This window comes from Perognathus longimembris, chromosome 1 (genome assembly GCF_023159225.1).
Source record: "Perognathus longimembris pacificus isolate PPM17 chromosome 1, ASM2315922v1, whole genome shotgun sequence".
NCBI classification, from domain to species: domain Eukaryota; kingdom Metazoa; phylum Chordata; class Mammalia; order Rodentia; family Heteromyidae; genus Perognathus; species Perognathus longimembris.
Genome location: NC_063161.1, coordinates 59,617,778 through 59,633,450, shown reverse-complemented (window position 1 = coordinate 59,633,450; position 15,673 = coordinate 59,617,778). Strand labels below are relative to the sequence as shown.

The following is a 15,673-nucleotide window of genomic DNA, read 5'->3' as shown; positions in this document are numbered from 1 at the left end:
CCAGAAGTGTCAGGACATCAGCCAGCGCCAACTCATACAATGCATCTCCTTCCCCCTTACTCCCTCCTGAAGGAGAGAGGGACAGGAGAACACAGCCTCACTCGCACTCCCATTCACTTCCGATCCGTTCCAAAATATGCACTCATATGAAGTTGGTAGCCTGGATTTGGGTTTGGCACAAACATAAATGAGGAAGTACATGGTTGGTTATTGGGGTGCTGGTGTGTGTGTGTGTGTGTGTGTGTGTGTGTGTGTGTGTTTGCGCATGCACGTGCTAAAGTTCTACTCTGTTTGCCCAGAGGTAGAGAGGTCCAGAATCCTGTGGGTTTCCCAGGCCATGTTGGCTCTGAGGCTCTGACTGGAGCACAGCTCCACATACTGCTTAGGATTTCCAGGAACTGTTAACACCATGGGACTTGGCGCCGGGCCACTGGTTCACCCACACCCACCTAAAGACATTAACCTGTCCTTCATTCTAGGATCAGAAGGAGAAGACTCTTCTAATACTAACCAACAAGCATCCACCTTTGTTCAAAAAAAAAAAATTGTTCCTGTCCTGGGGCTTGAACTCTCTGCCTGGGTGCTGTCCCTGAGCTTTTGTGCTTAATGATACAGCTCTACCACCCAAGCCACACCTCTACTTCTGGCATTTTTTGTTTGTGTGGTTAAATGGAGATAAGAGTCTCATTGACCTTACAGCCAAGGCTGGTTTTGAACTATGATCCTAAGATTTCAGCCTCCTGTGTAGTTAGGATTACAGGAGCGAGCCAGTGGCACCTGGTTCTCATTGACTTTTTAAAACTTTGGGTGTGTGCAATTTACACACTGATTCAAGTAATTTAATAGTCTTACCCTAAGATCTATAATGTGTTATATTATTTTACATCCCAGGGATCTTACCCTGACCTAATGATGCTGCTAGCATTTCAATACACAGATGACAACTTGACTTTTAAAATTATTATATTTATTGTTGTTGTTATTATTACTATTTCTGGGGCGGTATTATGGCTTGAACTTAGAGCTCTGCATTCTTGTTTGGCTTTTCCCATCAAGGCTGGCCCTCTACCACTTGAACCACAGCTCTACTTCCTGCATTTTGGTAGTTAATTGAGGATGAGTCTCACAAACTTCCCTGCCTGGGCTAACTTTGTTCGGTTTTGTTTTTTTGCCAGTCCTTGGGCTTGAACTCAGGGCCTGAGCACTGTCCCTGGCTTCTTTTTGCTCAAGGCTAGCACTCTGCCACTTGAGCCACAGTGCCACTTCCGGCTTTTTCCATGTACATGGTCCTGAGGAATCGAACCCAGGGCTTCATGTATACAAGACAAGCACTTTACCACTAGGCCATATTCCCAGCCCCTAAGTACAGGTTTTGGAAAAATGACTTTACAATAGTACTTTTAAAACTTGCATGTCAGCTTGCTTTGGAAAATCTTTTAGGGAACTACAAAATGTAACTGTTTCTCATTGGTCTTTTCATAGTTATCCTAAGGAGAGAATTTTAGGAACAACCTCATAATAGTTCAGCTATTAACTCTAAGGTTCTTTTATCTTTCCTGCTTAGATTTGAATTGCTTTTCATGACCCAAGCTGACTCATTACAACCGTTTTTTATTAGCAAGATAAATGGTGGTCCCATGGACCTTGATTATAAAAACATAATGAACTTTTAAAGCTCCATTGGTATTACTGGAAGAACTAACTAAATCTGTCACTTTAGTAAAATACATCACTTTTTTTCTTTTAAAAAAATCCATGAATCAACAGCCTCACTCAGTAGTAAATCACCAATTAGTACCAAATTAGGGATGAAAATTAATTTATGAAACTCATTCATTCATATCAACTTGTGTAGGCATGATGCAGTTTATTCTTCTTCCCTCCCTCTCCCTCCCTCTCTCCTTCCTTCCCTCCCTCCTTCCCTCCCTCCCTCCTTTCTTCCCTCCCGCCTTTCCTTTCTCTCCCTTTTAGGTTTACTTGTAAGACTGAATCCCTATTTATAACTTATGAAACTTAGGTTTGTTTCAACTTTATTGACAAGTGTACTAACTCTCTTTTTCTCCTTCCTCCCTCCCTCCCTCCCTCCCTCCCTTCCTTCCTTCCTTTTTTGTGCTGGAAGTGGGGGGAAGTCAAGACCTGAGTTCTGTCCCTTAGCTTTTTCTACTCAAGGATGGTGCTTTACCACTTGAGCCACAGTTCCATTTGTGGGGTTTTGATGGTTAATTGGGGGTAAGAGTTTTGTAGACTTTCTTGCCCAGGCTGACTGCAAACCTCAATCCTCAGATCTCAGCCTCTTGAATAACTAGGATGGCAGGCGTGAGCCATTAGTGTGCTAACTCTTAACTTGGGTAACATCATTTATTTCCAGCACTTTTCAGCTTTAATATGTAGAGCATATGCATTGTTAACCTTTAAATCCTTTGTATAAACATTTCTGGAAGAGCTTGTAAAATCTCTCCCTTCTGTGTTTCCTGATGGGCAGTTGATGGCGTTTAGCAAAACCCTGTGGTACCAGCAGGTGCTGTATTTTGCTTTCTTCAGGTTCCAGCTGGCTCCCAAATGACAGATTCCTGTCCCAGGCCCAGCCCAACCAACCTCGGCTGGGACCACATTGCAGGCAAAACGAAACCGGGCTCTACCAGACAGCAAGATAAATGACTGCTGTTTAAGTTTAAAATCCCCTGGTGGGAGTAAATATTGTTTCAGGAAGGGGGGGTAGGCTTGACAAATATTGCATCATCCTTCCATAACTGTCTTGATTAAAACAGAATTTCTACATTAAGTTGGTGCTCTAGTCAAAGTGTATCTATCTTGCTGTCATGGGATTTTTTTTTCCTCTCTCTTTCCCCCTTTCCTAGAGTATGAAAAGAGACATACTGTTAAAGATGGTCAAACAAGGCTACCCTATCCCTGGGGGCTAGAGTCCCCCTGGTTGGTGACAGAAGCCCGGCTGCTCTGAACATAGACACTTCACTGAGGATAATGAAGACTGCCAGGGCTTGGGAAGAGAAGACCAGTTGTCACCTAACTGACAGGCAACTGCCAGGCAACAGCTGAGCTCACACATCTGGAGCTAGGCAAGGACACACATTAGCCACACTCCTCCTGTCTACACCTTGGGCCTGTCTACACAGATGGAAGTTTACCTCAAAAGTACACACACACACACACACACACACACACACACACACAGAGGCGAGATCTGATGGCGAGCCCTATCAATTATATAACAACGCAGACATAACCTTTTCAAGTACTGATGAAAACGAGGCACTAGACAAAACTGTACGCAGGGACCAAGAGAGGAGAGACAGTTCCATTAGGTCTATCTAATTGGTCCTTCTTAAAGCCTATCCTAAAGCCCTAACTGCAATGCATTAATATCTATCTATCTATCTATCACTAATGCGTCTGGATTCTGAAGGAGAGGCAGGATTAAACAGCAACTACTACTTTAGATCGTTTCTCATGGAATATTCTTCATCTTGTGCATTGCCGCAGGTCTGCCTGTGACTCAATTTTTAAAATCAGGAACAAAACGCGTTGAGCTGGTTAATTCCGAAGCCTCCTGGGGGTAGCCGGGACGCAGCGTGACGCCCAGCCCTCCTCCCCTTCGCGACCTCCCCAGCTACTCCCGCCCCTCTTTCCTCACCCCCCCACCCCCAATTCTTCAAGCCTTCCGAAGACAATCTGTGGACAATTTTCCCAGAGTCCCAAAAATAACACTGCACTGCCAACAGTCATTGGCGATGCCGTTTGTTTTGCTTCGAGGGCAATGAACATTTATAACAGCTTTCCTGCTGCATCCCGCGTCGTACCCCACCGCTCAGGGGCTAATGATTAACATGCTCAGTTCCTCCAACTTTTCACCCATTCCTTCCCACAGACGTGATGCATCCAGAAAACACCTAGACGGAGGCCCGCTGCACCCCAGCTTTCCCTAACCCCCCACCCTAGCCCTTCTCCTGCGTGCGTTTGGAGCTAACCAGGACCCTCCCACCGGACGCCGGTAGGTGACAGGCGATCTTCGGCCAGCTCCCTGCCATCCGCAATGCCCCGACTCTGCCCCCCCGCCCGAAACTGGCTTCCAACGCAGAAAAGGTGGGGTGCTTGTGGACGAGGCGGTCAGGACCCGAGCGCATCGGATGAATCTGGGTTTGGCGCTGCAGCCCGTAGTACCTGCCTTCCCTGTCAACACTGCCTAACTGCCGATCGCGCCCCCCTCCTCTGATTTTCGGCGACCGGAGCCCCAGTCCGGGCCGTCGCCTAGCCTCCCCGCAGTGCTAGCCAGGGTCCCCTCGGCCCCCGCCTCCCCACCCCCGATCTTGCGGCGCCCCCCCCCCCCGCCGCCGCCGCAGTTTCCCCCACCCCTTCTCCGGCAGCGCCAGCTCGGATCCCGGCTGCCCCTCGCTCACCCCGCGCCGAGATCAGCCCGGCCGGCCGGAACGGTGGGGGGCGGTCGGCGGTGTCAGCAAGGGGCGAGCGCGGGCGGCACGCTCACCATCCGGAGCCCGCTGCAAAGTGGCTCCGACGTCTCCCGGGGAGGCGGTGGGGCGGGAGGCGGGGAAGTCAGCTCAGATAGCGCGAGCGGCGGGCATGTCCAGGGCACGGTGCTGCCTGTCCGTCTCTCCGGGCGGCGGTGGCCGCGAGCAGGAGTGGCGCAGAGCGTCGGGGCTGCAGGCAGAGTGCGCTCCAGCTCCCGGGCGCCCGGCGCGCCACGCCGCCGCCGCCGCCGCCGCCGCCGCCGCCGAGTAGCCCCGCCCCCGGCCGCCCGGGCTGGCGCCTGCGAAAACCCGGAGCGCGGACGTCCACGGGGAGCCGAGGCCCAGCCGGAGCCAGGCCCGGGCCACACGGCGAGGGCGCTGCGGGACGCGGTCCCCCCCTCGCAGGCGCCGGGCCGGGATGCGGGGCGGGCGCTGCCAGACGCGCGAGCGGGCGAGCGAGCGTGGGAGCCAGGGATCGGGGACGGGACGGGATCCGTGCGCTGGGGCTTCGGGTGACCGGTTCAAGTTTCACCCCGGCGCGGCCCTGGTTCTCAAGTGAAGCTGAATTTGTCCCGCCCCCGATTTTATGCCTAAAAAATCTTGATGAGTAGATGGAGAGGAGGAGGGGGGAGACAAACCCAATTTCCTCTGATCAAACAGTTTGTGGGTGCCTCCATGAGGGGTTTCCTCCTCCCTCTTTGGTGTGTTGGTTAATTAAACTCTTGGCTTCCTTTCCCCTGCGCCTCTTGTCCTGTCGGGTGGGGGGGGGCGGGGGGAGAGGTGGGGACCCACGTTGGATCCAATCCTATGTCGTGGGTTCCCACAGGCCGGTCTCGAGTCTGCTTCTGGGCCAAAGGTGTGGGGGTGGGGTGGGGGGTGGCATTTTAGAGCAAAGAGGCCGGAACTCCAGCCTCCAGTCGGTCCTTTCCCTCTCCTCTATTGGCCCTGGGCATCTCCAGAAAAGCCGCGCTTGGGGCCCCTCGGCGCACCCGCAGTGTGTGGAGAGAAACCCACCCGCGTTAGAGATGCGCTGCTCGCACCATTCATTCCATCACGAGGATGAGTTTTTCCACTGACCAAAACGACACTCCGTGTTTTCCTTCTGCCCGGTTCCCAGGGCTGGGCGTGCGGGGCACATCCGTGCACGCCCACGGTGAACTGGGTCTCAGCCTCCCGGAAAGTTCTGTGCTGGCCCTGGCATCGTGGGCATCTCTTTAAGCCTTTCCAGCCCACCCCTCCGCTCCTCAGGCCCCGATCGCGGGGTCTCCTACAGCCGCACTACTACCCACCCCTCCCACCCCACCCCCGCAGCACAGGGCAGACTACGGAGGCAGCTAATAATCCCAGAATGAAGCTTTCTTCATCATGGAGTGGGAAGGGTGGTGTGGACTGGTACATTTTAAATCCTTTCAAGAAAAAAATCCAGCTGTTTGTTGCTTTAAAGAAAATAGTTATTCGAAAGGTGATGTACAGAAGAGTTACACTCACCTAACTCGGGTAAAGAATACATTTCTTTTTTTTTTTTTTTTTTTTTTTGGCCAGTCCTGGGCCTTGGACTCAGGGCTGAGCACTGTCCCTGGCTTCTTCTTGCTCAAGGCTAGCACTCTGCCACTTGAGCCACAGCGCCGCTTCTGGCCGTTTTCTGTATATGTGGTGCTGGGGAATTGAACCTAGGGCCTCGTGTATCCGAGGCAGGCACTCTTGCCACTAGGCTATATCCCCAGCCCAAGAATACATTTCTTTTTGGACAATGTCACCCCTTCCCTCCCTCTCTCCCAGTTTTTGCCTCCAGTCTTCACCCACAAGTTGTATAGTTCATTTTCAACATAGTGTTGCACTTCTTCACCCTTTGTCCCTCCACTTCTGTACCTTCCTTTACCCTCCCAAAGACAGATAAACATACAGAACAAAAAGGAAAGAAAACAAAAACAGCAAACTAAGAAAAAAAACAACAACTCTTGTTTCCATTTCCTGGAGATCAGTTTGATAACTATTATTTTGTGTTGTCTTATGATACTGATTATTGCCTGACTTGGTGGTTCATGCCCGTAATCCCAGCTATTTCAGAGGGTGACATCTGAAGATGTGGTTCTAAGCCAGCCCAGGCAAAAATGTCGGTGAGAGTCTCTCCAATTAACCACCAAAAGGCCAGAAGGGGAGCTGTGGCTCAAGTGGTAGTGTGTTAACCTTGAGGAAAAAAGCTTATAAGCAGGGCACAGGGAACAGGCCCTGCATATAAGGTCCAGTTTACGCCCTGATGCTGGCACACATACACACACAAATACAGACAAAATGGCCAGTTTTAGGACTTTTCAGAACAGTCTCTTAGATGTCTAGCAAGCAAGCGCTCAGCATGGAGCCAGTGAGGAGGAAATGGTCCCACACCAAGCAATGTTGGGCCTCACTCTGCCTCTGTAATTCCAAGTCTGACTCAGCTCCCCTTACAACATACAAAACCTCTCCATATGCAGGCAGGCAGGCAGGCAGGCAGGGCAGATCTGCTCAGCCCACAAGGATGTGTTGCTTTTGAAATCATTTGATTTGCTATTGGTGTTTGCAGCTGAGGAACAAGACCCTAGGCTGCTTCTTCTGTCTTTTCCTCGCCACTTGACTGGAATTGTTTCTCACTGCTTTGCCAGGCAGAAGTGGTAGACTTCTTAGTTAACCATCAGAACTACCCAAGGAAATGGACAGCATGATTAACCCAGGCATAGAAATAGTGAAAATTTGTTTGTTTGTTTGTTTGTTGGCTGTGGGGCTTGAACTCAGGGTTGGGTGCTATTCCTGAGCGCTCTCTCTCTCTCTCTCTCTCTCTCTCTCTCTCTCTCTCTCTCTCTCTCTCTCTCTGTGTGTGTGTGTGTGTGTGTGTGTGTGTGTCTTGAAGCTTGAACTAGGCCTGGTCTCTAGACCTGTGCTTCCTTGGCTCAAGGCTAGCCCTCTACTACTTGAGCCACAGCTTCACTTGTGGCATTTTCTGAGTAGTTTATTGGAGATAAGAGTCTCACAGACTTTCCTGCCTGGGCTAGCTTTGAACTATGATCCTCAAGTCTCAGCCTTCTGACTAGCTAGGACTATAGTTGTAGGCCACCAATGCCAAGCTGAAAATGAGTACTTTTAAGAGCATAACAGTCATTTCCTTTAGCCTCCTTAGGTGCTTATTTTCTTACCCAAAGTCTTCGGGAGATTCTTTTCAAAAACCAAGTTGAAAGCTGTAAAATGGTGGCTCATGCCTATAATTTCAGCTACTCAGGAGGCTGCGATTTGAGGATCATACTTCAAATGCAGCCCAGGCAGCAAAATCTGTGAGACTCCTTTCTCCAATTAATCACTGAAAAGTCAGAAGTGGAGCTATGGCTCAAGTGGTAGAGTGTTAGTCTTGAATGATAAAGCTAAGGGACAGCAGCATCCAGACCCCTAGTTCAAGTCCTAGTAGTGGTACACACACACACACACACACACACACACACACACACAACCTGAAACAATAACAACAAAGAGCAGGACATGGTAGAATACCATCAAGAGATAGGCTTGGAGAATGGTATCATTTAACTGCTATGGTCTCATCTTCCTGAGAAAGTCCTCTCCAGGGAGCCAGTAGGCACCTGTAGCAAGCACCACAGGGCAGGAGAAGCTCATGGAAAGGATATTTTTATAGCCTGAACTTGAACTTTTCTATTCATTCGGGGAAAATTCTACTGACTTACAGTATGAAATGAGTCTGACATCACAGGACTTACAGCTACCTAATGACTTTACAAATGAGTTTTTAAAATTGAGCCTCTTTTGTTACTCAAACATGTCATGCACTGTTAAGGATAAGTGAATGTTCCTTCTATTGTTGCCTCTGTGGACAGCGCGCTGGAGGCATCTTTTGGGTACCGCACAAAGATCTTAGCACAGCACTTTGATGAGTACTTGAGCAGAATAGGTACCATCACCTGAAGGATGGTCCAAGGTCAGGGAAGTCTGCTTTCAAACCTCAGCCCCATCATTTACCAGATGGACATTGTGACCTTGCCAATGCTTGGTTTTGCTTTATAAATAAAGATTCAATGACATTTAACTCAGAGAGACATTGGGAAGGTTGGAGGCCTTGGCTGCGGATAGAAAGGATATGTTGATGTCATTTTAGAGGGAACTTTCTCACAATTTCCTTCTCTATACCATCTTCCATGCAAAATCCTGTACATTTGAAACAGACACCCTCAACTGGGGCTGGGACGCTGAGTCCTGCACAGGCTAGGCAAGCATTTGGTCACTGAGCTACATCTCGGCCCTTTTGACTTTACTTTTGAGGTGATCTTGCTAAGTTGACATGGCTGGCCTCCACCTCAAGATTCTTCTTTCCTTACCCTCTCACATGACTGCCATTACAGGCATGTGCCACCCTGCTTAGAAAAGAATCACCAAAATTTTAGTCTGTGAAAACATTTTTCACTGTGGACTATTTGGGCTACTTCTAGATCTCTCCTTTTTCTTTTAATTTTGTTCTAATTGATTGTTTTGTTTTATTTTAATTTACTTTATTGTTTTTGTTTTTTTTTGCCAGTCCTGGGGCTTGGACTCAGGGCCTAAGCACTGTCCCTGACTTCTTTTTGCTCAAGGCTAGCACTCTACCTCTGAGCCACAGTGCCACATGCGACTTTTTCTGTACATGCGGTGCTGAGGAATTGAACCCAGGGCTTTGTGCATGCTAGGCAAGCACTCTACCACTAGGCCACATTCCCAGCCCCATGTCTTCTTCTTCTTCTTCTTTTTTTTTTTTTTGGTCAGACATGGGGCTTGAACTCTGGTCCTGGGTGCTAGCCTCTGAGCTCTTTTGCTCAAGGCTAGTGCTCTACCACTTGGAGACACAGTGCCACTTCCAGTTTTCTGTTGGTTAATTGGAGATAAGAGTCTCACAAACTTTCCTGCCCAGGCTGACTTTGAACTGCGATCCACAGGTCTCAGCCTTCTGAGTAGTTAGGATTACAAGCATAAACTATCAGTTCCCGGCTTAGTTTATTGTTATTATAAACAATAGAGATTATATTTATAGTCATGTTTTTTTTTTTTTAAATTCTTGTTGGCAGTACTGAGGTTTTATCTTAGGGCCTTGTGTTTTTTCAGCTGGTGCTCTACTGCTTGAGTCTCCAAGCCCAACTTTCTGTTGGTTAGTCTGGAGACAAGTCTTGCACTTCTGCTGACTGGTTTTGAACTAAGATCCTCTAGATCTCAACCTTCTGAGCAGTTAGGATTACAGGCATTAGCTAGTGGTGCTCAGCTTCTGGATTTCTTTTATTAATAGGATTTTCTTCTGCATCTGCAAATTAACCTGGTGGCATATCTTTTATTTTATTTATTTATTTATTTATCCCCCATATTTATTTATTTTTATACCAGTCCTGGGCTGGAATTCAGGGCCTCATGCTTTCACTTGGCTTTTCCCCTCACAGCTGCAGCTTGACCACTTGAGCCACAGCTCCACCTGTGGCTAATGAGAGATAGGAGGCTCAAAGCTAGCTTGGACACAAATGTCTGTCAGACTCTTAAGTAGATAGGATTATAGGTGTAAGCACCAGTGCCTGGCTACCATACCTTTTAGAAATAATTCACCTCAGAGAAAGTCTATGTTTTTAAAGCCTTGATAACTAATTTTTTTTTAAGTATGTTCTTGAGTTGAATTATCCCTTTTTTTTTTTTTTTTTTTTTGGCCAGTCCTGGGCCTAGGACTCAGGGCTTGAGCACTGTCCCTGGCTTCTTTTTTGCTCAAGGCTAGCACTCTTGCCACTTGAGCCACAGCGCCACTTCTGACCGTTTTCTGTACATGTGGTGCTGGGGAATAGAACCCAGGGCTTCATGTATACGAGGCAGGCACTCTTGCCACAAGGCCATATCCCCAGCCCCTGAATTATCCCTTTGAAAATTCCTACACTGAAGATTTTTTTACCTCATAGTGTAATCTTGTCTGAACTTAGATCTTTACTGAAATAATTAAATTTAAATATGGGCATTAGATTGAACCCTATTCCAATGTAAGGATTAATCTTACAAAGATGAGATTTGGAGACAGAAGAACATGGGGAGGGAATCTCCTGGGTTTTCCCACAAGGGCTGACTTTGAACTGTGATTCTCAGATCTCAGCCTACGGAGTGGCTAGAATTATAGGCGTGAGCCACTGGCATTAAGCTCTTGTGGCTGTCTTCAGAGCCACAGAAGGAAGCAACTGTATCTACAACTTAATCTCAAAGGCCTCTCTTCTTGCTCAACTATGAGACAATACGCTTCTGCTATTTAGCCCATTCAGTTTGTGGTGGCTTTTTTTCTGGTGGCCAATCAATATAATTCCCACTCAAGTCATGCCCTGAGTGCTCTCAGCTCACTGGAAAGTACTTTTACTAGGTACTTTCAGTTTAAATCATAAGTTTGGGACTTGAGCAAGTGGGAACCTGATAATGTTGACTGTCTTCATGTCTGGGTAGGTTTGCTTGTCTCCTGTATTTCTCTGTCTCTGTCTCTCTCAATCCTTAGGTCTCAGCCTCCTGACTCACTTAGGATGACAGGTGTGAGCATCAGTGCCTGGCTTACCAGTGTCTCTGGGTCCTTCACATCCGGGTTTCCTTGCTCTGACTGCAGACTTGCCCCACCCAGCGTTTGACCCAGCTGTGCTCAGCCAGGACTTAGGAAGGATTGTGTTCCTCTGTCGTAAATCTTACACAGATTCCCAAGGCTTTCAGGCCAACCTTTTCACTCCTTAGATTAGTTTAAAAGGTCCTTCGTGTTTACGCTGCGCCTATCTCTCTAGCTTATGGTCCTACTGCTCCCCTCACCTTGTTTGCTCTGACCACATTCCACTGTTTACAATTCTTCGAAAGCATCCAGCTATTTTTTGCCTCTGTGCCCTGACCCTACCAAGAACAGCCCTCTGCATTAGCTAACTCCTGCTTATCCTTTAAAGTTGGACTCAAAGATCAACTTCTTTGTAGTTCCTTTGGTATGCATATTTGTGTTTTGTCTGCCCACTATGTTTCTCCTTGTTTGCTATGCCCTAGATTTCTTTTGCGCCTAAAGGCAAATCGCCTTCCCCCACTGCAGTGTTGTGCTTTTAGTTGGAGACTCATTCTTACTTTTGGCTTTAGGACCATGTGGAAAATTAAATAGTTGGATTCCTCTCTCCCCCAAGCCTCCACCCAGCTCACAAAGGGGGATCAAAGTGTGCAATGTGTGAGAGCTTTTAGGAATTCCACATGGACAAGTAAACGTTTGTTTTCCACTTACCTATCAGCTTCCTCTATGCTGGGAATTCTTTCTATTCTATTTCTTCTATTTGGATGGATTTTGTGTCAATAAACAGGAGACATTCTAATAAATTATTAATTAATTATTTTTTTGTGCTGGCACTGGAGCTCGAATGCAAAGCCTTGATGTTGTTCCTTTGCCTTTTTCTGCTCTAGGCCAGTGTTCTACCACTTGAGTCATATCTCACATCTGACTTTTTGCTGTTTAATTAGAGATATAAATCTGATGGGCTTTCTTGCATGATCTGGCTTTGAACTGAGATCCTTAGATCTCAGCCTCCTGAGTAGCTAGGGTTACAGACCTGAGCTACATGCATGTGGTCTGCCTCTGTTTCTTTGCTGGAGGTTGGACTCTGTTCCTAAGTCCCAGCTGCTCCATCACTTAGGCCTCTGGCTTCCCACCCAAAGCCAACCCAGCTGAGCTGACCTGAGTCCTTCCTACTACTGAGTCCTGGCTGGATCACCTTGCAGCATGGTTGGCCAGTCCTAACTGCCTCTAACCTTAGCCCACTAGACCCCCACTGAAGTCTGTTTATCTCCCAACACTGAGCCATGATATTAAACCAATCGCTGTAATCCTAGCTACTCAGGAGGCTGAGATCTGAGGACCACAGTTTGAAGCCAGCCAGGGCACTTCCACAAAGCCAGAAGTGGAGCTGTGGTTCAAGTGGTAGAGCTCTAACCTTGAGCAAAAAAGCTCAGAGACAGTGCCCAGGCCCTGAGTTTAAGTCCAGGACTAGCAAAAATAGAAAGAGGTGGAGGCAGGTTGTTATTATTTAACCAAAGGATCCAAGGGTGGATCAGGCAGATTCCTAGTTGTCTATTCTGGGGATCAAGGTGAAATCCAATAGTATCTACAGGTAATACCTGGGGAGGGGGCACAGCTGATAGCCAGTGTTGGGGAGCAAAGTTTGTTGAAGTTCTTCACACCCAACTGGAGCATCTAGACAGAGAAGAGCTGAGGTTTTGTTTATTTTAGCTTTTTGAATCTGGCTTTCTTATTTGTATTTCAAATTCAACACTGTTGATCTCCCTTACCTACGAGTCTGAGAAAGAGAGAAAAAGGAAAGGAAGACAAAATGTCCTTCTTGCTCACAGAAATTGTAACATTACCAGGTATATCTCGTGTCATCTTTGTTCACATAGACACTCGAGACTGATTTGCTCACGTGGGCAGCTGACAAAAACAAACTAACAAACAACTTTCATCCAGTGACATGAAGGTTTTCTAATGTCCTTTTCTGGAAACTATCCTGGGTGAAAGGATGCTTTATTGTCTATTTTGTTTTCATCTAAAAGGAACCCTGATACTTATAGCTGAGTCACTGAAGGAAGAATAAAATCAATAGTCTACTTTTGAAACGGTAGAAGCAATTCCTACTTCAAAATGTTGCTTCTTCTGCAATGTCGGTCCCTGAGCTTTCAGATTTTCTATAGATAGCACCCTATGTCCCAGAAATATTTTCATGTATGACCTGCAGTGAGTGTCTGAAGCCTAGTGCTGTTGCTGGGACTGAGGTTCCCAGGTAATCAGATTCTGGATTATTCCATGACTCTCAGTCACATTATTATTCCTGAGTCTATCTGCCACTCAGAGTCAAAGATGTGTGGGACATAAAAATAAAATTCCAGGGCTGGGGATATGGCCTAGTGGCAAGAGTGCTTGCCTCATATACATGAGGCCCTGGGTTTGATTCCCCAGCACCACATATACATAAAATGGCCAGAAGTGGCGCTGTGGCTCAAGTGGCAGAGTGCTAGCCTTGAGCAAGAAGAAGCCAGGGACAGTGCTCAGGCCCTGAGTCTAAGCCCCAGGACCGGCCAAAAAAAAAAAAAAAAAAAAAAATTCCAGCAAGTGAAAAAAAAAATCTATTTTTTTTTCCACTTGCTAGCCAGGGGCCAGTGGCTCACATCTATAATCCTAGCTATTCAGGAGGCTGAGACCTGAGAATCACAGTTGGAAGCCAGCCTTGGCAGAAAAGTTCATGAGACTCTAAATAACCAAATACTCCAAATAACCAGTTAAAAGTGGGAAATCGAGCTGTGGCTCAAGTGGTAGAGTGCCTGCCTTGAGCAAAAAAAGACAGAACTCAGGCTGTGAGCTCAAGCTCTAGTACCACCACAAAACCATCCAACCAAACAAAACAACCTAAAGTACAAAAGAGGAAACTAGAGCTTTTCACTGGATTTGCACTGACTCTGAAAATGCAGACTCAGAGGTGACAGGGTAGGAGGGTTTAGGAAAAGCTCGGACATGTTTCGTGCCTGAGCTCCTGGGGGCAGATTAGGATTTCCTGGTGATGGAGCTCCAGCGACGGCTCTGGCCTCAGCCTCAGTGTGCTAGCTGTGTGAACAGAACACATTCTCCTCTACATGACTGTTCTGAAGCATTAGCACAGTCATGTGTCACCCTTGATGTGATTGAATGAAAGACAGAAAGGAAATTAAGTTTCCTAATCCATTAGGTTAAAAGGCAAATGGGTGAGGGAAACAGTGATCAGAGGGTAATATTTTAATTTTCAGAATTAGTTCTCTGACAGGGAATTTCTCTTTTAATTTGCTTTCTACATTGTGAAATAATGAAGTTGGAGGAGCAATATGGATGAAATTAGGGTAACACACAAATCAACACAGTTAATCCTTTTTATTTTTAAATAGAGTTTCAGGCTTCAACCCACTCTTGCTAAAAAGTGCCATTTTAGCCACCAAACCAGAACTATTCAATATGAGAACAGGAAAAAAAACCCAAAGAAAACAAAAACAAACAAAGCAAAACAAAAACATGACCATGATAAGGAGCTAAACATGAAGCTTAAGAATCACAGGTAAACTGGGTGCTGGTGGCTCATGGCTGTTAATACTAGCTACTTAGAAGGCTGAGATCTGAGAGTTGCACTTCAAAGCCAACCAGGGCAGACAAGTCTGAGAGACTCATCTTCCATTAACCAGTGAAGATGTGGCACAGGTGGTAAAAGCACAGCCATGAGCCAAAAGAGCCAAGTGAGAGTGTGAGGGCCAAAGTTCAAGCCCCGGTCTGAGCTGAAGAAATAAAAAGAGAATGACTTAGGCAGTGAGATCCTGGATTGTGTCTCTAATTGGCATTTGCAGATTGTGTCAGACGTCATCTCATCTGACATTGGAATTTGCCTGTGAACAGCTGTACACCTCTGGTTCTCCCTAACTAGTTAAATGGTCACAAATAGGCTCTGGCTGGGTGCCAGTGGTTCACGCTTGTAACCCTAGCCACTGAGGAGACTGAGATCTGAGGATCTAGATTCAAAGCCAGCCTGGGCAGGAAAGTCTGTGAGACTCTTATTTCCAATTAACACCAAAAAGCCAGAAGTGGAGCTGTGGTTCAAGTGGTAGAGCACTAGCCTTGAACAAAAAAGCTCAGTGACAGCACCCAGGCTTGAGTCCAAGCTACAGGACCAGGACAAAAAAAAAATCCCAAACAGGCTCTGGCAGTCCTAGCAACAGGACCAAAAGAAATGTGTCTGTATCCTTACTCATTGATTTCCTCTGCAAGAAATGAGGAGTGAATAGGTAACAAGTGAGAAAGAAAGGAAGTGAAAAAGAGTAACCTTCCTAACATGGCCATGGAAAATTAGGCTCCTGCCTCAGCTCCAGCAGGAAGGTACTGATGCTATTCTTGCCATGGAGATGGATGCAGCTGTCAGGGAGAATGGTACAGCTTCTCATGGCGTGACTGTCTGTCAACTCAAGAGGAGCACTTCCACGTTATTCTGTCACTAGGAACATAATTTCTATTAGGATCTTTAGAGTTAGAAACAGAAAACTGAATTTTCTTTGCTGTTACTGTGTGTGTGTGTGTGTGTGTGTGTGTGTGTGTGTGTGTGTGTGTATACTGAGGCTTGAGCTTTGAACCTCAATCCTCAGATCTTAGTTTC

The 15,673-nt window shown here is 46.9% G+C and overlaps 1 protein-coding gene across 3 annotated transcripts in view; it reads right to left on the bottom strand.

Moving 5' to 3' along the window:
- Nucleotides 1–5,657, bottom strand: part of Prickle1 (prickle planar cell polarity protein 1) — a 93,200-nt gene extending 87,543 nt beyond the window's left edge. For 2 of the 3 annotated variants that reach the window (XM_048366074.1, XM_048366081.1), the window contains exon 1: nt 4,416–4,681. The gene's annotated coding sequence lies outside the window, so the exon portion shown is untranslated. Of the gene's footprint in view, nt 1–4,415; nt 4,682–5,572 lie in introns of those variants that run through there. The other variant, XM_048366070.1, reaches the window with a different exon arrangement.
- Between the last annotated feature and the right edge of the window lie 10,016 nt (nt 5,658–15,673).